This window comes from Puma concolor, chromosome A3 (assembly GCF_028749965.1).
Source record: "Puma concolor isolate L17-30 chromosome A3, mPumCon1.1.hap2, whole genome shotgun sequence".
Taxonomy (NCBI): domain Eukaryota; kingdom Metazoa; phylum Chordata; class Mammalia; order Carnivora; family Felidae; genus Puma; species Puma concolor.
Genome location: NC_141669.1, coordinates 105,515,057 through 105,538,321, shown reverse-complemented (window position 1 = coordinate 105,538,321; position 23,265 = coordinate 105,515,057). Strand labels below are relative to the sequence as shown.

Sequence of the window (23,265 nt, the reverse complement as noted above, 5' to 3'; positions counted from 1 at the left end):
TAGAAACAGACAGCCATCTTCCCACTGTGTCCTAATATGGTGGAAGGGGTGAGGAAGCTCTCTGAGGTCTCTTTTATAAGGGCATGAATCCTATTCATGAGAACTCCATCCTCATGACCTAATCATCTTCCAAAGGCTCTACTTCCAAATATTAGCATATTGGGCATTAGGATTTAACATATGAATTGGGGGGGATGGGTATAAACATTCAGTCTATGGTAGCCATTGAAAGAGTTATAAGCAGTGTGTGGGATGTAAAAAATCAAACTTGTCTTTGAGAATTTCACCCTGGAAAGCTGAATGGAGACTGGATTGGAGGAAGGCTGTACAAACTGACATGGAAAGAAGTCAATTTGAGAGATATTTATGAGGCAAACCTATAGAACTTGATCATTTGAATATAATGTGAGGAGGAGGAATTATTAAAGATAATTTTTAGGTTTCTATTTTAGGGAATTGGGTAGATAGCAGTTTAACTGGATGTGGACTAGATTTACAGGGAAGATGGAGTCTATGTTGATGGATTCTACTTTTTCCTCTTCTGCAGAGGAATTTGGTTTCATTCTGTATGTTAGGCTCAATTCTACCAGAAGCAAGAACTTGAATGCAAGTCATTGTTTTGGGGAAGCAAATGTGGAACATGAGTAAGGAAGAAGGAAATAAGAAAGGGGAGGAAAGGAATCCATTTCTTGATGAACAGGTTAGCACTAAGGAGGCTTCTCCTGATGGGTACCTCTGAGAGATGAGTAGAACATGCCTCTGAATTGTTGCATCTGGGTGATGAGGAATCTGGAATATTTTAGTGCCAAATTCTATCCATTATTGGTTGAAGGATCCTCCTACAGAGTTAATTCATGACATTTATGGCCTGTCCTGTGCTCTAGCCAATAAATGAGGAAGCCTCAGGCTTTCTCAATAAGACATCAGATTGCATTGGCAGAAAGAAGGCTGAAGAAAAACCAATGGAGCATGGACAGTGGCTACCATCCTTGAATTCACTACTTTAAGATTTCAAAGTGCATTTCTCATGTGCTTTTCCTCTATCTTGATGCTTTTGTCTTTTTTGATTACTGGCCCATTTCTCAGGTATTTTTCATTGCCATATTTTGAGTTAATCATTGATTCCACAAATTTTTTGAACTTCATGTTAAAATCATACTTTCTGTAACCCTCTACACCTGTAACTTTACCTTTTTTTAAGTTTATTTATTTTGAGAGAGAGAGAGAGAGAGAGAGAGAGAGAGAGGGTGAGAGAGAGAATTCCAAGCAGGCTCCATGCTGTCAGAGCAGAACCCTACACAGGGCTCCATTTCATGAACTATGAGATCACGACCCGAGCCAATATCAAGAGTCGGACACTCAATCAACTGAGTCATCCAAGCCCCACTATCTTTTTTATAAAATGGTAATTTATTAAGTATAAAGCCACACATGATTCTCAGAAAGTTGTGATGAAAAGCTAAGATGTACTCATAGCCGAGTATACAAAATATAGGTTACAGTGAAATAGTACTATAAATAATGTTGACTTAAAAACTCTCAAATGGAGCTGTCAGTGCTCTGGTCTTAAACTGGAAACAGAAAGCAACCCGGGTTCCTAAAGGACCTAAATCCAAAACTACTCCTTATTTTTATTAGTGACTTCTATGATGGGTTAGAGAACACATTTTACAACATTTGCTGATATTGCCAAGTTGTCAGGAGCCACCAGCACTTGGAAGAGTGAAAATATAATATCTAATATACCACTGGACATAGATTAGATGCTCTATAAATACTTTGTGACTGATGGATTAAAATATAGTACAATCTTTGTGGACATTCCTCACAGATCTTATGCCAAAACATTCCACTCTCTTGGGGCCCCCATACTCACCCCCTCCTTCTTCGAAGATAACCTGATGCCCAACTTCATTAAGTTCAAAGTCATCTGATTTTGGCTTCTCTCACTTTCACTTTCTCCACCAAAGGGATTTCCAGATTAACCCACCATTTTTTCTGCACAAAGCCTCTCTCCTCCTACCATCCCCCACGTCTCCCTCCGTTGTTTTTTCCTAGCCTCCTCCTGCATGTTAAGCTTTTTCTCATCATTCCTTCATTCTCCTCATTGGAAACCTTAAGTGTCCCCTAGATTGAAAACTCATCTTCTTTCCCTCATGTTGCTCCTCTGAGCATCTAAGTGCTTCTCTGGACAATAACCTCCGCCCACACCTCCACGTCCTCCTCTTCATTTATTTGTAATCTCTCTCTCTTGCCTTAGAAGAAGCTGCATGTAAGAAGTCTGGTGTGTCATCTATACCCAGCCCGTGGCACAGCTCCAGTCCCCTGATAGGCGATGACTAATCGCTTAGTGAGGGCGTGCCAGTCAGCACTTTGCAGCTTATCTTCTTCCTAGCCCAAAACTTGCTGAAATTTTCCTTTGCTGTCTTCATTCTGCTGGTTCAGAGCTGTTCATCTCTTGGTCTTTTTTTCTAATATGTTGTAGTTTCTTCCAAAGCTTTCTTCTGTCCTTAGCTCTTTTCCTTCCTTCCCTAAATTCTCTCACTTGGGAATTCTGCTTGGAGAGGGTCCACTATCACTCCAGATCACCTAGCCTCAAGGTCTCAGCCACCTAGGAGCTCTTCCTCTGAGTAGCTTATCTCTTGCCTTTATCTCTTGGTGCTACCCCTTGTGCAGCTTACAAGGTCTTGAAAATTTAACAACTTGCTGTTTCTCTAGCACGTCTTTCTTTTTTCCCTCTAGCACATCTTGAACTTTGCTACCTCCATGCCTCTGCTTATGCAAGTTCCACTGCCTATGGTGCCTCTTTTGCCCTTTCTCTAATATCCACATTCCTACTCCTGTGTGTCCAGGAAAGCCCAACACCATACAACGTTTCATACAATCTTTCCAGTTGTCTTTTTAGCTCTCACTCTATATTATCTGAACCCCCACCCCACGGTATTTATTGCTTTTCCCTATACACAAGTTATATGATTATGTGACATCTTTTCGTATTTCAGCCTGTTCTGGCTCCTGGAAGTGATCCAGGACCATCACATAGATAGAAACAGACTAGGAGATGGTACACATGCACAGCATGTTTTGGAGTTATGCCAGACCCACCTACCTCTGCCCCCAGATTCTTGTTCTCCCACCTCCTGCTTTCTAATTCCCTTTTATTTCATCATATATGCTCTTGATACTCTAGTCACTGCTGACCATCCACTTATGCAGTCTAGTTGGACACACATCTCTACTACCTTTGGATATGATTATATTACATGTCAGGATAATGGAACAAGGATACTCCAAACCCCACCCAGGACTTTCTAACATTCTAGATTCCAATTCAGGGTAGGGTGGCCAGCTGATAAAGAAACTGAAATCCCTTTGAAATCAAGTACCAAATCCTATACATTTTTCTGTGCCCATTGCAGTTAATACTGATCCTTTAAAATAGTGAATAGCTAACAGTAAAATCTTAATGAATGTATTACTTTCTTTGCGCAGTAGATGACTAAAGAGATGGAATCTAGGATAAGGTGTTCTGAAGGGCATAAAAAGAGGAAAATTTATGTGTTTGGTGAGTCATCTGGGAAAACTTCTCTAAAGGGTTCTATACAACTGAGGAATCCGGACACCTAGAAAGTATTGGGAATTTGTACCGTTTAGTGATGAGATGAGAATGTCTGGAGTTAAATCTTGATTCCTAGAGATCTGTAACTTAACCTCTCTGTACTTCCTTCCCTCGATTGTGAAATGAGATTAATAACAGATTACACTGCATCAGGTTGATGGGGAGATTAAATAAGACAGCACCTATAATTAGTATGGAAATTAACATAATCTCTGATATATGTTAAGCACTCAACAAATGTTAATTATTTTCATCAAAGAAAGGAGAGTGTTGAAGCAGGAATAGAGAATCAGAGAAAAAATTTGCCTTCTTCCATAATTTATCCAGCAGTGGACTTATGTTGGGTCTCCTTTATAGCCACAATATGGCCATGGCATTATTTAAAATGGATCAGACACCTAATCAGTTACTGAAGGGATCTTTCCATGCATGTCTCCCATCAACATCCTGGAAGTCTGCTAATTCAGTCAGTGGATGGGAAAAATAAGATGAGTATCAGGAGTCCCAGTTATTTTATGGGTCAGTACTAGAGGCGGCACTCATGGCCTCTACTCACGTGCCATTGGCCAGAACTCATCACATGATGGCTGCTAGCCCAAAGAGAGGCTGGGAGATGTAACACAGCTGTGGCCAAAGAAAAAAAGGAAAGAACACAAACATTAGTGAGCACCTGTGGTTTTGGCCATCAGTGTAATTTATTGGTACCATTCCTTAGGAGCTAGGGGACCATTTCCAGAGCATAATCATCACAGGAAGTAGAAAGCTCATGCTCACAACTGTCCCCACATCCTCTGCCATGGCCCCTCCCCCTCTCACTTGCTTACTCAAGGCCACATTGGTTTCAAGTGTACTGGGAATCAAGGAGCATAAAAACATGGTAGGGGAAAACTAGGGGAACTAGTTTTCCACTGAATTAACAGATGATTACAGAATGCCCTTTGCATATATGCACTGGGATAAGAAATACAAAGAAAAATAGCCAGATCCACCTAAAGCAAAATCTTCTGACCACAAAACTGAGTTGTCCTGAGTACCAAGTGTTCTGAAGATTGAGGTGAAAAATGAATATGTTTTTCTCACTATATATATGTGTGTGTGTGTGTGTGTGTGTGTGTGTGTGTATACATATCTATGTATATATATACATAGATATGTATATATGTATGTGTGTACATACATATATATGTATATACACATACAAGCTTTTTTTTTTTAGAAAGAGAAAGTGAGTGGAGAAGAGGGGCAGAGGGAGTGAGAGAGAGATTCCATGCTCAGCATGGAGCCAGATTTGGGGCTGTATCCCACAACCCTGGAATCATGACCTGGGTTGAAATCAAGAGTCGGAGGGTCAACCGACTGAGCCACCCAGGTACCCCTCTCACTCAATATTCTCAGAGAGAGGTTCCCCTAAATAGTCTTGAGCTATTTTCTGCCTTTGTTGCTTAACATTTTTAGAGCTATTATTTTGTGCCAAAGTGACAAAAAATATTTAAGAATAATGTAAACTATAAAATCATATCTTAATGTCCATATATTCAAAGTTAAATATCAAATTCACATTTATGACCACTTGGTTTGCTTTTGGAATCATGACATCAAGGAAAACATTCATTTCAAGTAGTATTATTTCATTGCAGAATAATAAGCATAAATAGCACTTATTGTCCAGACACTGTTTTAAGTATTATACATATATTGCCACACTTAATATTACCCTGTGAGGTATATTTTACTATCTTCATTTTAGTTTTTAAAAAATGTTTATTTATTTATTTTGAGAGAGAGACAGAGACAGAGAGAGAAAGAGAGAGAATTCCCAAGCAGGCTCCATGCTCAGCACAGAGCTCCATGTGGGGCTCAATCTCAAGAACCAGAAGATCACAACCTGAGCCAAATCAAAAGTCAGGTACTTAACCAGCTGAGCCACCCAGCCATCCCTTATCTCCATTTTAAAGATGAAATCGTCCCTCAGAGATGCTAAGTACTTTGCCCAAGATCACGCAGCTAGCAATAGGCACAGTAGTTACTCAATCCCAGACAGTGTCTGTGCTCTTAAATTCAAATATTAGCTCTCTCCTTCACTCCCATCAAGATTTGAAATTAATTAAGCACAACAGAGAAGTTTTGATTCAATGGAGATACTATACACATTTCCTTTTACTTTTTAAAAAAGTATCCTACAACATATTATTTGAGCATGCATAAAATGTAGTAGGTAAAATATTCAGATAAAAATAAACCACGAAGTCTGTTTGGGCTAAATAAATGTTTGTGTCCTCCAAATTGGACACTCTATGAAAAATATACGTAGATTCTTACTTTATTCTTGGTAAACAAATTAACATCTGTTATCCCAACTAGGCAAGTTTAGCCAGCCATGACGCTTCTGGTAAATATGTTCTGGAAGGTTTTTAAAATATATTTATTTTGGAGGCTTCAGAAAAGTAGAGTCAGCAGCTGGTAGCACCTAGCAAGGTTATTCTCCTCCTCTCTTCACTCCCATAAAAGAATTCTCTTTCAAAGAATCATATAGATGAATATGAAATGTTAAAATACGGAAGAGTCACAAGAGTGAAGGGTTGCAGCTCTATAAGTAGTAAGATCACCTGCATGAGATTTGGTTTTCCCAAAATTAATTTGAACAATCCCATTATTTATTTTACCCAGTACTAGACAAGGTCATTGGGAGATATATCCCAAATCCTCCACAAAAGTCCCTGGACTAAGAGCATAAGGCAGTTGTATCATGAGACAGCAAAGGGCCTGCTATGTCTCTGATGAAGTTTTTCTTCAGTTGGGTTAGATATATGTGGTATCATGGTCAAGAAGCACTAGAACCCATGGGGTGCCTGGGTGGCTCAGTCAGTTGATTGTCCGACTTCGGTTCAGGTCATGATCTCATGGTTTATGGTTTCAAGCACCACGTTGGGCTGTGCTGACAGTTCAGAGCCTGGAGGCTGCTTTGGATTCTGTTTCCCTCTCTCTCTTCTGCTCCCCAACTCTGTCTCTCCCTGTCTCTCAAAGATAAACATTACAAAAAAATTTTTTAAACAAAAAAAAAGAAGCACTAGAACCCAAGCTGCATGAGAACGGGGGCCATGCTTTCTTTGGGAAGGAACACAGGAAACACAAGGGGCACCAGGAAACTCTTGGGGATGATGGTTAACTACCTTTAAAAAAGGACTTCAACCACCTCCACTTTGACCTCAGTCTGTGCTTTCTGATTAAGTTCTTCTTTCCAGCTTGTCTCTTACCTCAGGCAACAAAGCATCCCATAATGGCAACCAAAACCACCCCATCAAGCCCTGATGCCAGCAAGACTGAAACCAAGACAATGATCAACCCAAACTTTCTGCCCACCTTCATGTACCCACCAACATTGATTCTACATTTCCCTCATATGAACTTAGAACTATTTTCAGCACTTTGAATACAATCTTTGAGACACTGTCATCTCAGTGTTGGCCTCACTGAAATCAATTCCCTTTGTTTCACTAGCACTAGTCTCTGTGCCTTGAGATTTTGTCAGCAGCAAGTGGCCAAATTGGTCTGTGTGGGATCCCTGGACCTCAGGTGCGATTGATCTTTGTGCCCTGGGTACATCTTGATTGTAGATATTGTCTCCTGTTGTATGCATGTATCAAAACTTGTCAAAGCATATCCTTTAGACATAGGCAATTTGTGGTATGTCATTTTTATGTCAACAAAGGTAGTAAGTTTTTTTTTTCTTAATGAAGTTGATCTTAGTGACTTCTAAAAGCAGCTTCTGGCAGGAATGATACAGGTTTTTGGCAAATCCTGGAGCTTTTCCCAGGAGGCCTGGGAGGACTCTCCCTACCCAGGCCTGAGGAGAAGAAAAAACCTTTCTTCCACAGATATGTAATGAACACTAGGTATGGTCCCAGGCTTTGAAAATAAAAAGGAAATTTTTCAAAAATAAATAAACATTAAAAAATTTTAAAAAGGGGCATCTCGGTGGCTCAGTTGGTTAAGCTTCTGACTTCGGCTCAGGTCATGATCTCATGTTTCATGTGTTCAAGCCCCACATCAGGCTCTCTGCTGCTAGCACCAAGCCTGCTTTGGATGCTTTGCTCCCCTCTCTCTGCCCCTCCCCTGCTCTCCCTATTTCTCAAAAATAAATAAATATTTAAAAAATTAAAAAAGAAATAAAAGAAAAAGGAAATTTTAAAAATAAAAGATCATACCTTAGGATCAAGAAACAAAATCCACCAATATGCAAAATATACAAAACAGATCTAAAGTAGAATAGCAAAAAAAAGAAAAAACAAAAAAGAAAAAAGTGGGCAAAAGTAGAAAGTTAATGCTAAATGAAATTGGGAATCAGAGATGAGTCTTAATATCAGACAAAGTTGAATTTACAGACAAAAGTATTAGATAAAGGGCATTTATTTTCCATCATGACAGTTGAGGAGCTGAGGAACTCAGTGGGTGTGCTCCCCAGGGTAAATAAATAATAATAATAATAATGATAATTTTTTAAATTAAAAATATATATGATGATTTAAAGTTTCTAGAAATGGTAAGGGAATACAGCAAATAAACAAATATCGGTTTAAGAAAATCTAACAAAGGAGGTGCCTGGGTGGCTCAGTTGGTTAAGTATCCAACTCTTGATCTCAACTCAGGTCTTGATCTCAGGGTCATGAGTTTGAGCCCTATTCTGGGCTCCATGCTGGGCACGGTGCCTACTTAAAAAATTAAAAAAAAAAAAAAGAAAATCTACTACATTTCATTAAGAACAGTGAGTCTGTGGTATTTGGACTGACCATTCCCTCTTTGCCTTCTAGTTCTGTAGGACAAAGCTTCACTCTAGACTAGTGCAGCCAAAACATAGGGTGCCCTCTATGCCCCTTTCCTACTTCAGGCCTACCTTACTGGGAGGGACAGGATTTCAATGCTTCTCACCCTACCCCCGGCTACTTGTTGCTAAGACTCAGTTCTGGGAGAGTTTACCAAAGAGGTGGGTGTCCCTGGTCTGCCAGCTCCCATTGGTGGGAAGGAAGTTCCAGGTTCTACTGGGCACAGCACCTCTGGGAATGCTGAGGTCCCATACCTTGACTTGCACAGCCATGGTTCTGTGCCAGGAGAGGTGGGCTGAGATGGCCTGACACATCTGCTCCTCCCTTTTACCTGGGGTTCAGTTCCAAAAATATACGTGCTGCCGTCCCCATCCTTAGCTCCAGAGTTCCAGATGTGGACTGGGGGACAAAGCAGGCCTTAAAACAGCCCCTTATGTCTTCACAAAGGAACTGACTTCCTTGCAGCAGAGTATAGAGACGTTCAAACCTCAGGGTGCTCTCAAAAACAGTTGGAGGTTGTGCTGAAAGGTAATTGGAAGGAGATTGGTAGATTCACTGGAAATACAAATTCAACCGTGGGAGAGGTAGTTTGCCAGAGAGAACTAGAATCCCTCCTGGGCTCAGAACAAATATAAAACACTAATATTTAGTAACTATCTTTCAAAGGAGCCTAATTTGATGGTATTACTTTGTAGAGCCTAGGACATTGTTGTAAACAATGGAGCAATTGGCCACCAAATCAGTGATTCTTAATAGCTGGGTGTGGTCAATTTAAAGAAACAGCCAAAGAGGGGTGCCTGGGTGGCGCAGTCAGTTAAGCGTCTGACTTCAGCCAGGTCACGATCTCGCGGTCCGTGAGTTCGAGCCCCGCGTCAGGCTCTGGGCTGATGGCTCGGAGCCTGGAGCCGGTTTCCGATTCTGTGTCTCCCTCTCTCTCTGCCCCTCCCCCGTTCATGCTCTGTCTCTCTCTGTCCCAAAAATAAATAAACGTTGAAAAAAAAATTAAAAGAAAGAAAGAAAGAAAGAAAGAAAGAAAGAAAGAGCCAAAGAGAACATCACTATGCTCTGAGGGTGACTATAGGCTTACCCACCACAGCCCCCACCCACACCCCACCAACAGGGGCATCATTAGAGGCTTCACACAGTGTGAAGAGACTCCACTAAAATTCTCCATCCAGTCACTATACAAGTAAGCAAATAATAATAATAAGCCCTGGAAGTGAGGAGGGTGGGAGTAGAGGTGGGGAGAAGAACCCAGAGTGACTACATTTCCAAAATATTACAAGACATGCAAATAAATAGGAGTGTATGACCCATGAACTGGAAAAAGAGCAAGCAACTGAAAGTACTTTTGGGAGCAACCAGATGTTGAATCTAACAAAGACATCAAAATGGCCACTATAAATATGTTCAAAGAACAAATAGAAACCGTGATTAAACAGGAAAAGAAGGTACAATGACAATGTTGCCTAAAATAGAAAATATCAGTTAAGAAATAGAAATTATTAAAAAAAAAAAAAAAAAGAAGAAGAAGAACCAAATGGAAATTCTAGTTGAAAGGTATAAGAACAGAATCCTGGAGAGTAGATGGTGTGCCATTCCTGTCTTTGGTAACTATGAAAAGGACTTTTCCAGCATTTCCTTGTTCTCCTCTTAAACAAGCAATTTCAATTATTTTTCCATTACTAGTTCTATTATGTGTTCTCCCATCTAAACAATCATTTAAAAAAATATTTGCAAGTAATGCATTAAATTGATTTAGTAGGAAAAAAGATTTGCTTTAATAGCAGTGGGCTTCATGAATCTGACAGAACAATCCTACTGAAAAAAATGTTCTTGAAATAAATGTTTTAGGGAAGGAGCCAAGATGGCAGAGCAGCATGGAAGTTCTCTGCTTCTCTCATCCTTGAAATGCAGCTAGATCAGCACCAAACCATTTTTGCAAACCTTGAAAATTGATCTGAGGATTAACACAACAATCTGCATAACTTGAACCACAGAACTTGGCAGGTGTGTAGCACAGGGAGGTAAACTGGGGAGAGAGAAGCCATGGAGAGTAGGGAGCTGTATTTGTGGAGAGAGGACAGAGAAAGGGGGAGAGTACAGTAAAAGCACTTCCCCTGAAAGTAGCTAGAGAGAAAGAGAAAGAGAGGGAATACCCACAAGTGACTGAACAAGTAAGGGAGAAAGGAGACAAGAGAGGGTTTCAATACTATTAGGACTATATAAACAGGGGAGAGCAGTGTCAGAAATTCTGGACCTCAATACCTGGCAGTGCTCTGGTGGGAAGGGTGAACCCCTAGAAGCAGGCAGTGAGGTCCAAGGGGTCCACAGGTCACACAGGGAAAAGCAGTTCTGCTAAGAGGGCTTTTGTTAGAAGCCATACAGCCTCCCCACAGGCAAAGGTCTCAGCAGACTCGGGAGAACACAATTGCTGGTATTGGAATAAAGATGCCAGGGTGCAGTGAAACCTGGCACCAGGTGTGTGTTGTGGATTACCATAATCCCTAAACCTCTGCTGCTACTTGATCCCATTAATTTTTTCTGGGGCAAGCTGGCACCCAGCCACAATCTCTGGGCCTCTGCAGCAATGTGATTGCAGGAACGTTCCTGGGGGCAAGCTGGCACCTGGCCATTGCTAGGGGAGGGTCAGGTCAGAGTGGGTCCAAGCCACAAGGCCCTCAGAAGTGAGGGGTTTGGAAACACAGCCCCATCTGAGATAAAATTTGGGAGGTAAATGGTGCCTGGTAGGCTTGGACATGGACAGTGTAGAGTGAAAAGTGGAGGGAAGCCAGAGACAAAGACAAAGTGCTTGATTGCGGGTCAGTGAGAGCACAGAGTTCTTGTGTCAGAAACTTGGAAAGTGGGTGATGGCATTTTCCCTCTCCCAGGCATACATGTGCACGTGCACCACACCAATCCACCCCAGTAAGCTAAGCAGCGCCACCTAGTGGAGAATGTAGCCATTACACCAAGCTCCTGTCCAATGGCACCAACCAAGCTCTAGAGGATGACCACAAGTGTCTCCATCTGCTTACTGTATGGACTATAAAGTGCTTCATAGTGTGACTTCTAGGGGAAACTTAATTTAATTTCAATCGGATTTCATTCTGTTCAATGGTACATCTTTTTTTTTTCTTTTTCTTTTCTTATTCTTGGATACAAAGAGAGAAAAAATTTATTTTTATTTTCCATTTTTATATAAAATTAAAAAATTTACTATATGCATTTTTTGTAAATGTATTTTAAATCTATTGTTCCCTTTTCATTTCATTTTATTCTTTTTTATTTTATACATTTTAAATTTGTAAGCATTTTCTTACTTTTTTTTCTTTTCTTTTTTCCCCATTTTTTCTCTATTCTATCAAGCTTCTTTCAACAACCAAACCAAAACACACCTAGGATCTGGCTTTCTTTATTTGATTTTTTGTGTTGTTTTAATTTTTAATTTTTATTTGTTATTTTATTAATTCTTTTTCTTCCTCCAAAATGACAAAATGAAGAAATTCACTCCAAAAGAAAGAACAGGAAGAAATAACATCCAGGAACTTAATCAACACAGATATAAGCAAGCTGTCTGAACTAGAATTTAGAATCACTATAATAAGAATACTAGCTGGAATTGAAAAAAAGCATAGAATCCTTTCTACAGAGATAAAAGAAGTAAAATCTAGCCAGCACAAAATTAAAACCACTATGACTGAGATGCAATATTGAATGATACCATAGCGTCAAGGATGGATGAAGCAGAGCAGCGAATCAGATATATAGAAGACAAAGTTATGGAGACAAATGAAGAAGAAAAAAGGAGGGAAACCAAGGCAAAAGAGCACAGTATAAGACTTAAGAAATCAGTGACTCACTAAAAAGGAATAACATCAGAATCATAGAAGTCCTAGAAGAGAAGAGAGAAAAAGGGGTAGACGGTTTATGTGAGCAAATCATAGCAGAAAACTTTCCTAACCTGGGGAAAGACATAGACATCAAAATCCAGGATACACAAAAAACTCCCATTAGATTAAACAAAAACCGACCATCAGTAAGGCACATCATAGTCAAATTCACAAAATACTCAGGCAAGGAGAGAACCATGAAAGATTAGAGCAGAAATTAATGCTATCAAAACCAAAACCAAAAACAAAAAACAGTAGAATGGATCAATGAAACCAGGAGTTGGTTCTTTGAAAGAATTAACCAAATTGATAAACCTCTAGCCAGATTGATCAAAAAGATAAAGGAAAGAAACCAAATAAATAAAATTAATAATGAAAGAGGAGAGATCACAACCAACACAGCATAAATACAAAAAATAATAAGAGAATATTATGAGCAATAATATGCCAATAAATTGGGCAATCTGGAAGAAATGGACAAATTACTAGAAACATATGAACTACTAAAACTGAAATGAGAAGAAATAGAAAATTTGAAAATACCTATAACCAGTAAAGAAATTGAATTAGTAATAAAAAATCTCCCAAAAAACAAGGGTCCAGGGCCAGATAGCTTTCTAGGGAATTCTACCAAACATTTAAAGAAGAGGTAACACCTATTCTTTTGAAGCTGTTACAAAAAGTAGAAATGGAAGGAAAACTTCCAAAGTTATCCTATGAGGCCAGCTTTACCTTGATTCCAAAACAAAGACCCCACCAGAAAAGAGAATTATAAACCAATTTCTCTGATGAACATGGATGCAAAAATTCTCAACAAGATATTAGCCAACCGGATCCAACAAGACATTAAAAGAATTATTCACCATGATCAAGTGGGATTTATACCTGGGATGTTTGATATCTGCAAATCAATGTGATACATCACATCAGTAAAAGAAAGGACAAGAACCACATGATCCTCTCAATAGATACAGAGAAACTATTTGTCAAAATACAGCATCCTTTCTTGATATAATCCCTCAAGAAAGTAGGGATAGAAGGATCATACCTCAAGATCATAAAAGCCATATATGAAAGACCCACCGCTTATATCATCCTCAATGGGGAAAAACTGAGTGCTTTTCCTGTAAGATCAGGGGTGTCCACTCTCACCACTGTTATTCAACATAGTATTGGAAGTCCCATCCTTAGCAATCAGACAACGCAAACAAATAAAAGGCATCCAAATCGGTAAGGAAGAAGCCAAACTTTCAGTCTTTGCAGATGACATGATACTCTATATGGAAAACCTAAAAGATTCCACCAAAAACTGCTAGAACTTATCCATGAATTCAGCAAAGTCACAGGATATAAAATCAGTGCACAGAAATTGGTTTCATTTCTACACACCAATAATGAAGCAGCAGAAAGAGAAATCAAGGAATTGATCCCATTTACAATTGCACCAAAAACCATAAAATACCTAAGAATAAACCTAACCAAAGAGGTGAAAAATCTATACACTGAAAACTATAGAAAGCTCATAAAAGAAATTGAAGAGGACACAAAAAACGGAAAAATATTCCATGTTCATGGATCGGAAGAACAAATATTGTTAAAATGTCAATACCACCCAAAGCAATCTACATATTCAATGCAATCCCTCTCAAAATAGCACCAGTATTCTTCACAGAGCTAGAAAAAACAATCCTAAAATTTGTATGGAACCAGAAAAGACCCTGAATAGCAAAAGCAATCTTGAAATAGAAAACCAAAGCTGGAGGCATCACAATCCTGGCCTTCCAAGATGTATTACAAAGCTGTAATCATCAAGATAGTATGGTACTGGCACAAAAACAGACACTCAGGTCAGAGAAGTGAACCTGGACCACATTCTTACACCATACACAAAAATAAACTCAAAATGAATGAGAGACCTAAATGTAAGACAGAAAGCCATCAAAATCCTAGAGGGGAAAGCAGACAAAAACCTCTTTGACGTGAGTTGCAGCAACTTCTTACTCAGCATGTCACTGGAGGCAAGGGAAACAAAAGCAAAAATGAACTATTGGGACCTCATCAAGATAAAAAAAAAAAAAAAGCTTCTGTATGGCGAAGGAAACAATCAGCAAAACTAAAAAGCAACCAATGGAATGGGAGAAGATATTTGCAAACGACGTATCAGATAAAGGGTTAGTATCCAAAATCTATAAATAACTTATCAAAACTCAACTCCCAAAAAACAAATAATCCAGTGAAGAAATGGGCAAAAGACATATATAGACACTTTTCCAAAGAAGATATCCAGATGGCTAACAGATACATGAGAAAGGGCTCAACATTACTCATCATCAGGGAAATAGAAATTAAAACCACAATGAGATACCACCTCATACCAGACAGAATGGCTAACATTAACAATTGAGGCAATGACAGATGGTGGTGAGGATGCAGAGAAAAGGAAACTCCTTTGTATGGTGGGAATGCGAACTGGATCAGCCACTCTGGAAAACAGTATGGATGTTCCACAAAAAATTAAAAATAAAACTACACTGTGACCCAGTAATTACACTACTAGGTATTTACCCAAGGGGTACAGGTGTGTTGCTTCAAAGGGGCACATGCACCCCAATGTTTATAGCAGTGCTATTGACAACAGCCAAAGTATGGAAAGAGCCCAAATGTCCATCAACTGATGAATGGATAAAGGAGATGTGGTGTATATATTACTCAGCAATGGAATATTACTCAGCAATCAAAAAGAATGAAATCTTAATATTGCAACAATGTGGATGGAACTAGAGTGTATTGTGCTAAGCAAAATTGGTAAGAGCAAGACAAATATATGAATTCACTCATGTGGAATTTAAAATACAAAACAGATGAACAGAAGGGAAGGGAAGCAAAAATAATATAAAAACAGGGAGAGGGACAAAACATAAGAGATTCATAAATATAGAGAACAAACTGAGGGTTGCTGGAGGGGTTGTGGGTAAGGATAAGGGCTAAATGGGCAAGGGGCATTAAGGAAGACACTTGTTGGGATGAGCGCTGGCTGTTATATGTAGGGGACAAATCACTGGATTCTACTCCTGAGTCATTATTGCAATATATGCTAACTTGGATGTAAATTTAAATAAATAAATAAATAAATAAATAAACAACAAAGGAAATTAATATTCGGTGAATGTCTGTATCATCTCAGGCACCTCTCCCTGTGCTTTCTCATTTAATCCTGCTTAAATGAAGAATTTCTCTAGGAATCACTAACTTGGAGGTCAGGAAACTGAAATTTAAAACCAATGAGCAAATAGTGAATGGCCACATGTATGACTCAAAAGCTTATTTCTTCTAAAGCATTTCCTTAAACTCATGAATATTTACACTATCTCTTATACATCTGAAAGTTTCTTTTTTTTTTAACTCCAGTATAATTACCATACAGTGTCATATAGTTTCAGGTGCACAATATAGTGATTGAACAATGCTATACATAACTCAGTGCTCATCACTGTAAGTATACTAACATCTGAAAATGTATAACTCATCCTTCTAGACCCTGTGGAAAGGTTACCTTTCCTATGACATTCTGAATTCTCTGAGGTCAGTGCTATCTTGGCACTTAGGAAAGGTCCCACCATTACCTGTTTAATCTAATTTTCTTACAGAGGTTATGAGCTCCTGAAAAGAAGGGATGATATCTTATTTGTCTTATTTAATCACAAGACCTAAGAAATTTAGTCCATAGCAAGAACTCAATAAATGTTTGTTAAATGAACAATCAATATATGTAATCCTCCTTTGGGAGATTCCTTTGAGTTATGAGAACCTTAAAAATAAAACTGTTATTTTACCAGCAAAAAAATGGGTTTATTTGGGAATAGCAGAACATTACAATTTGGAACATACAACCTACAGCAAAACCATAGGCAAGTCCTGAGTTGCTGTGGTAGTTGGCTTCTTGTAGGAGATGCAATGTACATTTTTCCCTGTTGGGGCCTATGATTGATGATTCTTTCCTATTGAGGATTCTGTTGGGGTCTGTAAATTGACAATTTTTCCTGTGATTGATCTTCAGTGGTATGGCATGAGAGCTCCCCCTTCTGGCTTCCAGACTTCATTTTAAATGAGGTTTCCCTTTACTAATTTTCACAATTAGTAGGCCATGATTTCAAAATGAAAATTGACTAAGGTAAATATGTACGTGGACATTTAATTAATTATATGATGATGATGCTTCTTCCCTATCTGATATCAACTGCTCTGGAGAAATAGCTGCTTTACCCAAGAGCTTGTAGCCCTGACAGTGTTTGACAGGACAGGACTGTAGGCAGCCTTATGTGAGACTTGGGATGGCAGAACACAAACTCTGTGGTGGAAACCAACAAAATCAACTAATAGAAACCAAAAAAAAAAAAAAAGAATGTTTGGAAATATATTTGTTAGCTTTTGGAATCAAAAAAAAGTTCTAGAGAACCAATTATCTAAAATGAACAGTAATCAAAGGGAGCGAGGTGGCTGGGAACACAGCCAAGGCTGCATCATGGGGTTCCTTTTAGGACATCAGTGTTGACCACTAGACAGCTCTCATTGAACTTCCAGCTCTCAGTCCCACAGTTGCCATGGGTCTTTCAAAAGCCTGCATGGGAGCATTCCTCTGTCCCAAATTAGATAACATCATCATATCCTAGATGCTTGAGAGTGAGGAAGGAGAATGATTGCCCTCTTTATCTCCCATGGTGGGAATTAAGCTCTGTATTATACTTATTTTGGGATATTCACGAAGTTGGAAGAGTATTAGCTTACTAATAACTTCAAAAATTAATAGTCATAATAGTAGATTGATGGCATTGATGACTTAAGGCCCTTAATTCTGGTGCTGAATTCTGGAGGGAATATTTCTGTCTGTCTCTTACACTTTCTTTCTATTCCTGTGGTGTGATTTGTCCCTTCATTATTTCTGTTCTAGGAAGTGGCAATGACCTACTATTGGCTTGCTCTCTATTCCCCCAAATCATGATTCTGTGCATCCAACTTACCCTCTCATAGCTTCCAGAGTAAAATTCTTGAAGTATAAGCAATACCCATGTAATTTCTTCCTCCAAAAACCACTTCGACATAACCCTATGCTATGGAGTGAAGTAAAAATTTCTCAGGGTGCAATTGGAATATGTCTGTGATCTGGTACCAATTAATCTTGCCAATGTTTCAACACTCTCTAGTTTGCATAGATACTTTAGATACTGGTTATAAATGACACTCAAGATTACTGAAGCACACTCTTAGCTACAGGTATTCATTCCAAACATTCACTGTGTGCCTAAATACTGTAGAGGTAACCATGAATAAAGACTGGTTCTCTGTACCTGAGATGTGCTATTTGAGCTATTAAAAACTTAAATGGACAGCCAAGCAATTAGATCTGAATTTCTTGTAAACAAGTTTACCAGTTTGTACCAAACATCAACCCTATTCTAATTATTTCTTAAATATCCTACCTGGGCAATCTCTACCCATTTTTCCAAGGCTCAGGCCCAACACAATCCAATCAATAAAAGATTTATGATCATCTCCCTTTGGAGTAAGTCTATGTTCTTGCCATGTTCTTAGAGCTTCTCTCAACACACAGCTCTACTGCAGGGCACATCATGTCTGCAATTTATCATACAAGCCTAGCCTTTTTCTCTCACTAGATTTCAAGCTTCTTGAGAACAGGAACCCCATCTTGTTCACGATTGTGTTATTCAAAATATGTAGCCTGAGACTTTTCACATGGTAAATAGTCAACAATTACCTGTGAAATTGAAAGCCTTCAGTTTTAAGTAGAAGACAGACAATTGAAATGCTCTAGTACAACACAGTCACTAGTACTTGAGCGTATGTCATACTGACAATATGTTATTATTTTGGCCTATATTGCAGGGTTATTGCAGGATGTCACAAATTTTGGAAAGTCACAATTTGCTAAAATTTAATTTAGCTTTGCTTAAATGTAGGGTATTTTTCAAAACCTTTAAAAATTCAGTGGAAATGTCAACATAAGTAGACTGAGGCCCACTAACAGTAAAAGATCAATTTTCCTTTGCCCAGCGAAAAGCAGAATTAAAAATTAAGTTCACTAAAAACTTATAATGGCCAATCATAGCTATTTATTATGCATATAACATGTACCATTTCCTTTTCTAAGTCCTTTACCTAGGTCAGGTCATTGATTCTCATGGCATCATCACTCTGAGATTGAAGGTATTATAATATTTTTACAGAGGGGGTAATAAAAACTCAGAGGAGTTAAGTGCTTTGCCTAAGGCCAGTTTAGCTAGCAATTGGCTGAGCTGGGATTATGTGCCAGAACTGTCCAGTTTTATCTTATATACTACACTTCCTCCCAGTATGTTGGTAGGGGGGAAAGTCTAACTCAATTTAATTGAATGACAACAAATTTAGCACTGACTTAGATAAGATTTTTTTTTTCTTTTTTCCTTCCTTTTTTTCCATTTAGGGAAAATCATAACAAAACTCTTAATACTTTTGGGTGGCACTGGTAGTTATCCCTATTTGAACAGGGCAGGGTTTGATATTAACATAAATGAGCAGTAAGAAAAGGAAAGCAAATCTTAGGCATCTTTGAGAGAAGAGTTGATGGTGGATGGTTGCTCATGCAATTAGCTGCCATCATGTTATCCTTCAAAGAGGCAATGTGGCTCATGGCTAGAAAGTAAACTCTGGAGTTGGAGTCACAATTTGAGGTCAAATTTTGACTCTACCACTTATTATGGAGTCCCTTGGGCCATTTACTTAGCTTTTAATAAATTTTTATTTTCATTTATATAAAAGGAATAATGTGGTCCATATGCTCTGGTGTGATTTAAGGATTATAAATGGCAAATATAAACTACCAGTACATGGTAGTAATCATGATTCACAAGATGTACTCTTCATGGAGACCATATTCAAAGCAATTGGCTTTTTACCAGGGGCATAATATGTTACCACTTTCCTTGATTATATTGATTTTTTCCCCTCCTTAATATAAACTCACAAGAAGACCTTGCTGCTCTGGAGTAACTGTGATGTAATACTGAGAGGACCCAAAGTCTCTTCTCGGTGTGGTATGTGATTGAGCCTGTGTTTGGCTCAACAGTTATGCCTTACCTCTTCTACAATGTATGGTTTCTAAATGGCCATGATGTCACATGCTTTACATTAGGTTTGCTTCTGGCTTTTTTTGCATAACTTAAAAAATCTAAATATTAAAAAGAAACACTAATTTACTGAAATAAAACTTTCTGAATGAAATTTTGTATGGGGACCACTGTTCTTCTTGGAGAGGAAGCCAATTTAAACTATCAAGTGTGGGATGTGAGTAGTTAAAATGTCAGACATGGCAGAGGTGTCAGCTAGAAAGCCATAGACAACATTATTATGTTTTGGAAGGACTGGACTTTAGGTCTTTGGAGGTCCAGAAACATACTAATTACCAAGAGGTAATTAGTCTCTGACTCAAAACCAGCGATCATTTGAAAGCAGAGGATGATTTAGATTGGCTGGCAATACAGTAATAGTAATAAGCTACAGCTTTAGCTGTGTGGTTAGAGTTGTATTTTCCTTAACATCAAGCTATGATAATCTCTCTACATGTTTCAAGGGTCCTTATATTTTGAGAGCTAGTTTCTAGCACCCCATATGCTCAATAAAAAAGTCTTATCTTGGGATCCTCAGAACTGGAGTCATTGATGTCTTGTACCTGAAAGAAAGATTCAAGAAAGGAACTGAAAGCATGTCATACTTCACCTCATTGATGGAAGTGAGAAAGCTGATACACCTGGTAAGAGAACTCTGGGGAGAGGTTGGAATTGAGGGAGTACTGGAGGGAGTGAAACCTCCAACTCACAGCCACTCCAATGCCCCTGCCCTAATTCCGCCAGCACCCATTCTATGGTGTCCCAGCCCACGGCACCAGGTTCTTCTAGCCAGTTTCCCTAAACCTCAGCCTTATGTATTTGTGTCTTGTGCCTCCCTCCTTCAGTCCCAGACTGCCAAGTGACCTGTTGTAGGATTAGGATCTGGTTATGTCAGGCCTGATCCCTAGAACCAAAGGCCCTTGCTAGTTCACAGACCATTATGTATAATGCTATTTGCTGAATAGCAAATAGCACATCTCACAATGTGATGTCCCACTCACCTGCATGAAGTCCTCCAAATGGAAATGGTGGCTTGAAACACACTTGAACTTGGTGATCCCTGTAATTTGGATTTCCATTTCTCCTCTGTCTCTCTTGCAACTGTATTACCAAGATGCCAGCATTCCTTAACTATCTGTTGGAACTAAGATTTAAAAAAAAAATGTTTATTTTTGAGAGACAGAGTGCGAGTAGGGGAGGGGCAGAGAAAGAGGGAGACACAGAATCCGAAATAGGCTCCGGGCTCTGAGCTGTTAGCACAGAGCCTAATGCGGTGCCCAAACTCACGAACTGTGAGATCATGACCTGAGCTGAAATCAGATGCTTAACCAACTGAGCCACCCAGGTGCCCTATAAACTAGGATTTTTACTCTCATAATGAAAGTTATAAAAATATATACAAACAGGTTTAAAATATAAATATGACTTGTAACATGCAGACATAGACAATTATATCTTAAGTGGAATTTCATTAGCCCCAGGGTAAGAGCTGTCACACTCTACTCTTCCCTCCTTGAGGCAATAAGCCTCATTTATTTCAATGTCTTCTCTACATTTGCTTTTTTTAATTAAAGGCCAGAACTTCTGATTTTAACATGATCATATGCATTTCTCTCCTCCACTTCCTGAAACTTCACTAAGATAAAGTATAGAAATTTTTTTTAAAAAACCCTAAACCCGTAAGAATAGAGACCAGGAGAGGAGATATTCTCAGGTGAGTAATCTCACCTGCTATTTGGAGGAGAGAGGGTCAGTGAAGAGACAGCTGACTCAGGTAGGTGGGAGGGCAGAATAGCAAGAAGGAAGCTGATCCACTCTGTGCAACACTGAAGGTTCTGGATTTGGAGGCACCAATACATCAGAAGGAGACATGAAAGGCTCAGGTTAAAAAACAGTGGGCCATAATTCAAGACCTGCAATGGGGCATTTCAAAAGCCCCACCCACACACTACTTCTTAATGACTCTCTTCAATAAAAGTTAATGATATTTGAAGAAACACTCTAAGATGAAAAGGAAAAGCGGGGTGGGGGGGAGCTGAAAAGATATATAGAAAAAAAGGGGGACCCAGAGTGGAGAGATAAAGCAAGGGAAATAGAAAAAAAACTTAAAATGAAAAATATCACACCCTTAGATGAAGATGAAAATGTACATTCATGGTAGAATAAATACTATGAAAAAGAAACAGGCAGGGCAAAGAAAGGAGACCTTGGGAATTTAAAAAATTATGACTGCCAAATTATAAAAACATACTGGAAGGTTAGAAAATCTCCCAGGAACATGACCAAAAAGAAAAACAGAAATAGAAAATAGCAATGTAGGAAAGTTAGTTAATTCTAAGCTGTTTTAGTTGGGTTTTGGAAAGAACATGTTTCAAATTAATATAGTTGTATGGATGATAGGATCTCATGTATTCAGAAAAACAAAACAATAACGTTGATTCTCTAGTGTGGTCAGGGCTCCAAGCTACCAACCTGAAAACTCATCTTTGACATCCAGAGCCATGGGTCCTCACAACCTTCACCTTGGCCTAGATCTGCTAAAGCCTGAAGACTTTCATAACCCTGGTCTTTTTTTTTTTTCCATTGATTATTTTATTCAGAAAAAACCAATAGGAGGAGACAGAAACAAAAATTCTGGTCATTTGCAGTATCTATCAGCCTTCAATTTGGCTCTCCTGTCCAGAAGTGTTTCATGCAAAAATCCATCCTTCCGGGCCTTTTTGAGAATTTTACTGTCTTCTTTACTTATTTTAAGTTTGTGGTCTTGGAAGCTCTGAAATTTCTTTACATAATTGATTTCACACTGTTTAACATTTCCTTTGTCTTCTTCTGGCATATCATCTTTTTTCTTAGTTTCTCTTTCAGCACAGGATCTAATCTTTATCATTTCTTCTCCTGCTGTTTTACTTTTCGCTTCTATATCGCCTGCTTCGTTGCATCTAATAAAACAGCTATTTGAGGCCAATAGGGCCATTTTCCCATCTTGAAAGACTGGTTCCCATTGTTCTCTTGGTCCAATTGCATCCGAATGCCCCACAACAAGTCCATCTGAATTAATACCAAGGTATTTTCCATAGCCAAATTTCAGGGCAATTCTGGAATCAGACAATTTGACAGCTGTAAACTGCTCTGGAGGACTAGGGCCCTCATCAACTTCTTTATGTGGAGCTCCCAGTGTAAAAAGTCCATTGTCAAGTGCATGTATATAGGTTCCTTTATCCATTTCAATTGCTATGGTTCCTGAAATTTCACCAAAGTTTGTTACTGTCCACCAGATTCCAACAATATCAAGCTGAGTTTCTTCATCTTCTTCTCTTTTTCTCTTCTCTTTGCTCTTTTTCTTCTTACTCTTAGCCTTGGTTCCCTTGAGCACGAGTTTGGTGGACTTCACATAGGAGTATTCGGCCATGGTTCTGGGGACACTGTATAAAGAGGTGAGAGTGGGCTCAGGGCAAAATACCTTCACTGGAGTAGGCACGCATGCCAACCCTGGTCTTTTCCCTTCTCACTTGGGCCTTATTTAGACAATACTCAGGGACAACTGTGGCTGAGATAGAAAACAAGTAATCTCCAGTGTTATTCTTGAAATTTAACAAAGGCTGCTGGTGAAGGATGGGAGCATCCACACAGTTCACCATGGAATTGCTACAAATGAGAAGACAGGTGCACATCTCATTTCAGCATTCCAGGTAAAAATGTGGTTGATAATTCCACTAAGCCTCATGTTCCTATTGTCATCAGCCCAGATAAAAGCCTTTCCTGCCATGTCATAG

At 38.9% G+C, this 23,265-nt stretch overlaps 1 protein-coding gene and 1 pseudogene across 4 annotated transcripts in view; both read right to left on the bottom strand.

Annotated features, from left to right (window-relative positions):
• PAK5 (p21 (RAC1) activated kinase 5) overlaps positions 1–10,895 on the bottom strand; it is a 321,116-nt gene extending 310,221 nt beyond the window's left edge. For all 4 annotated transcript variants that reach the window (XM_086701691.1, XM_086701692.1, XM_086701693.1 and 1 more), the window contains exon 1: positions 10,708–10,895. The gene's annotated coding sequence lies outside the window, so the exon portion shown is untranslated. The remainder of the gene's footprint in view (positions 1–10,707) is intronic.
• Positions 10,896–22,060: 11,165 nt separating this feature from the next.
• LOC112869186 (protein FRG1 pseudogene) lies at positions 22,061–22,969 on the bottom strand (annotated as a pseudogene).
• Between the last annotated feature and the right edge of the window lie 296 nt (positions 22,970–23,265).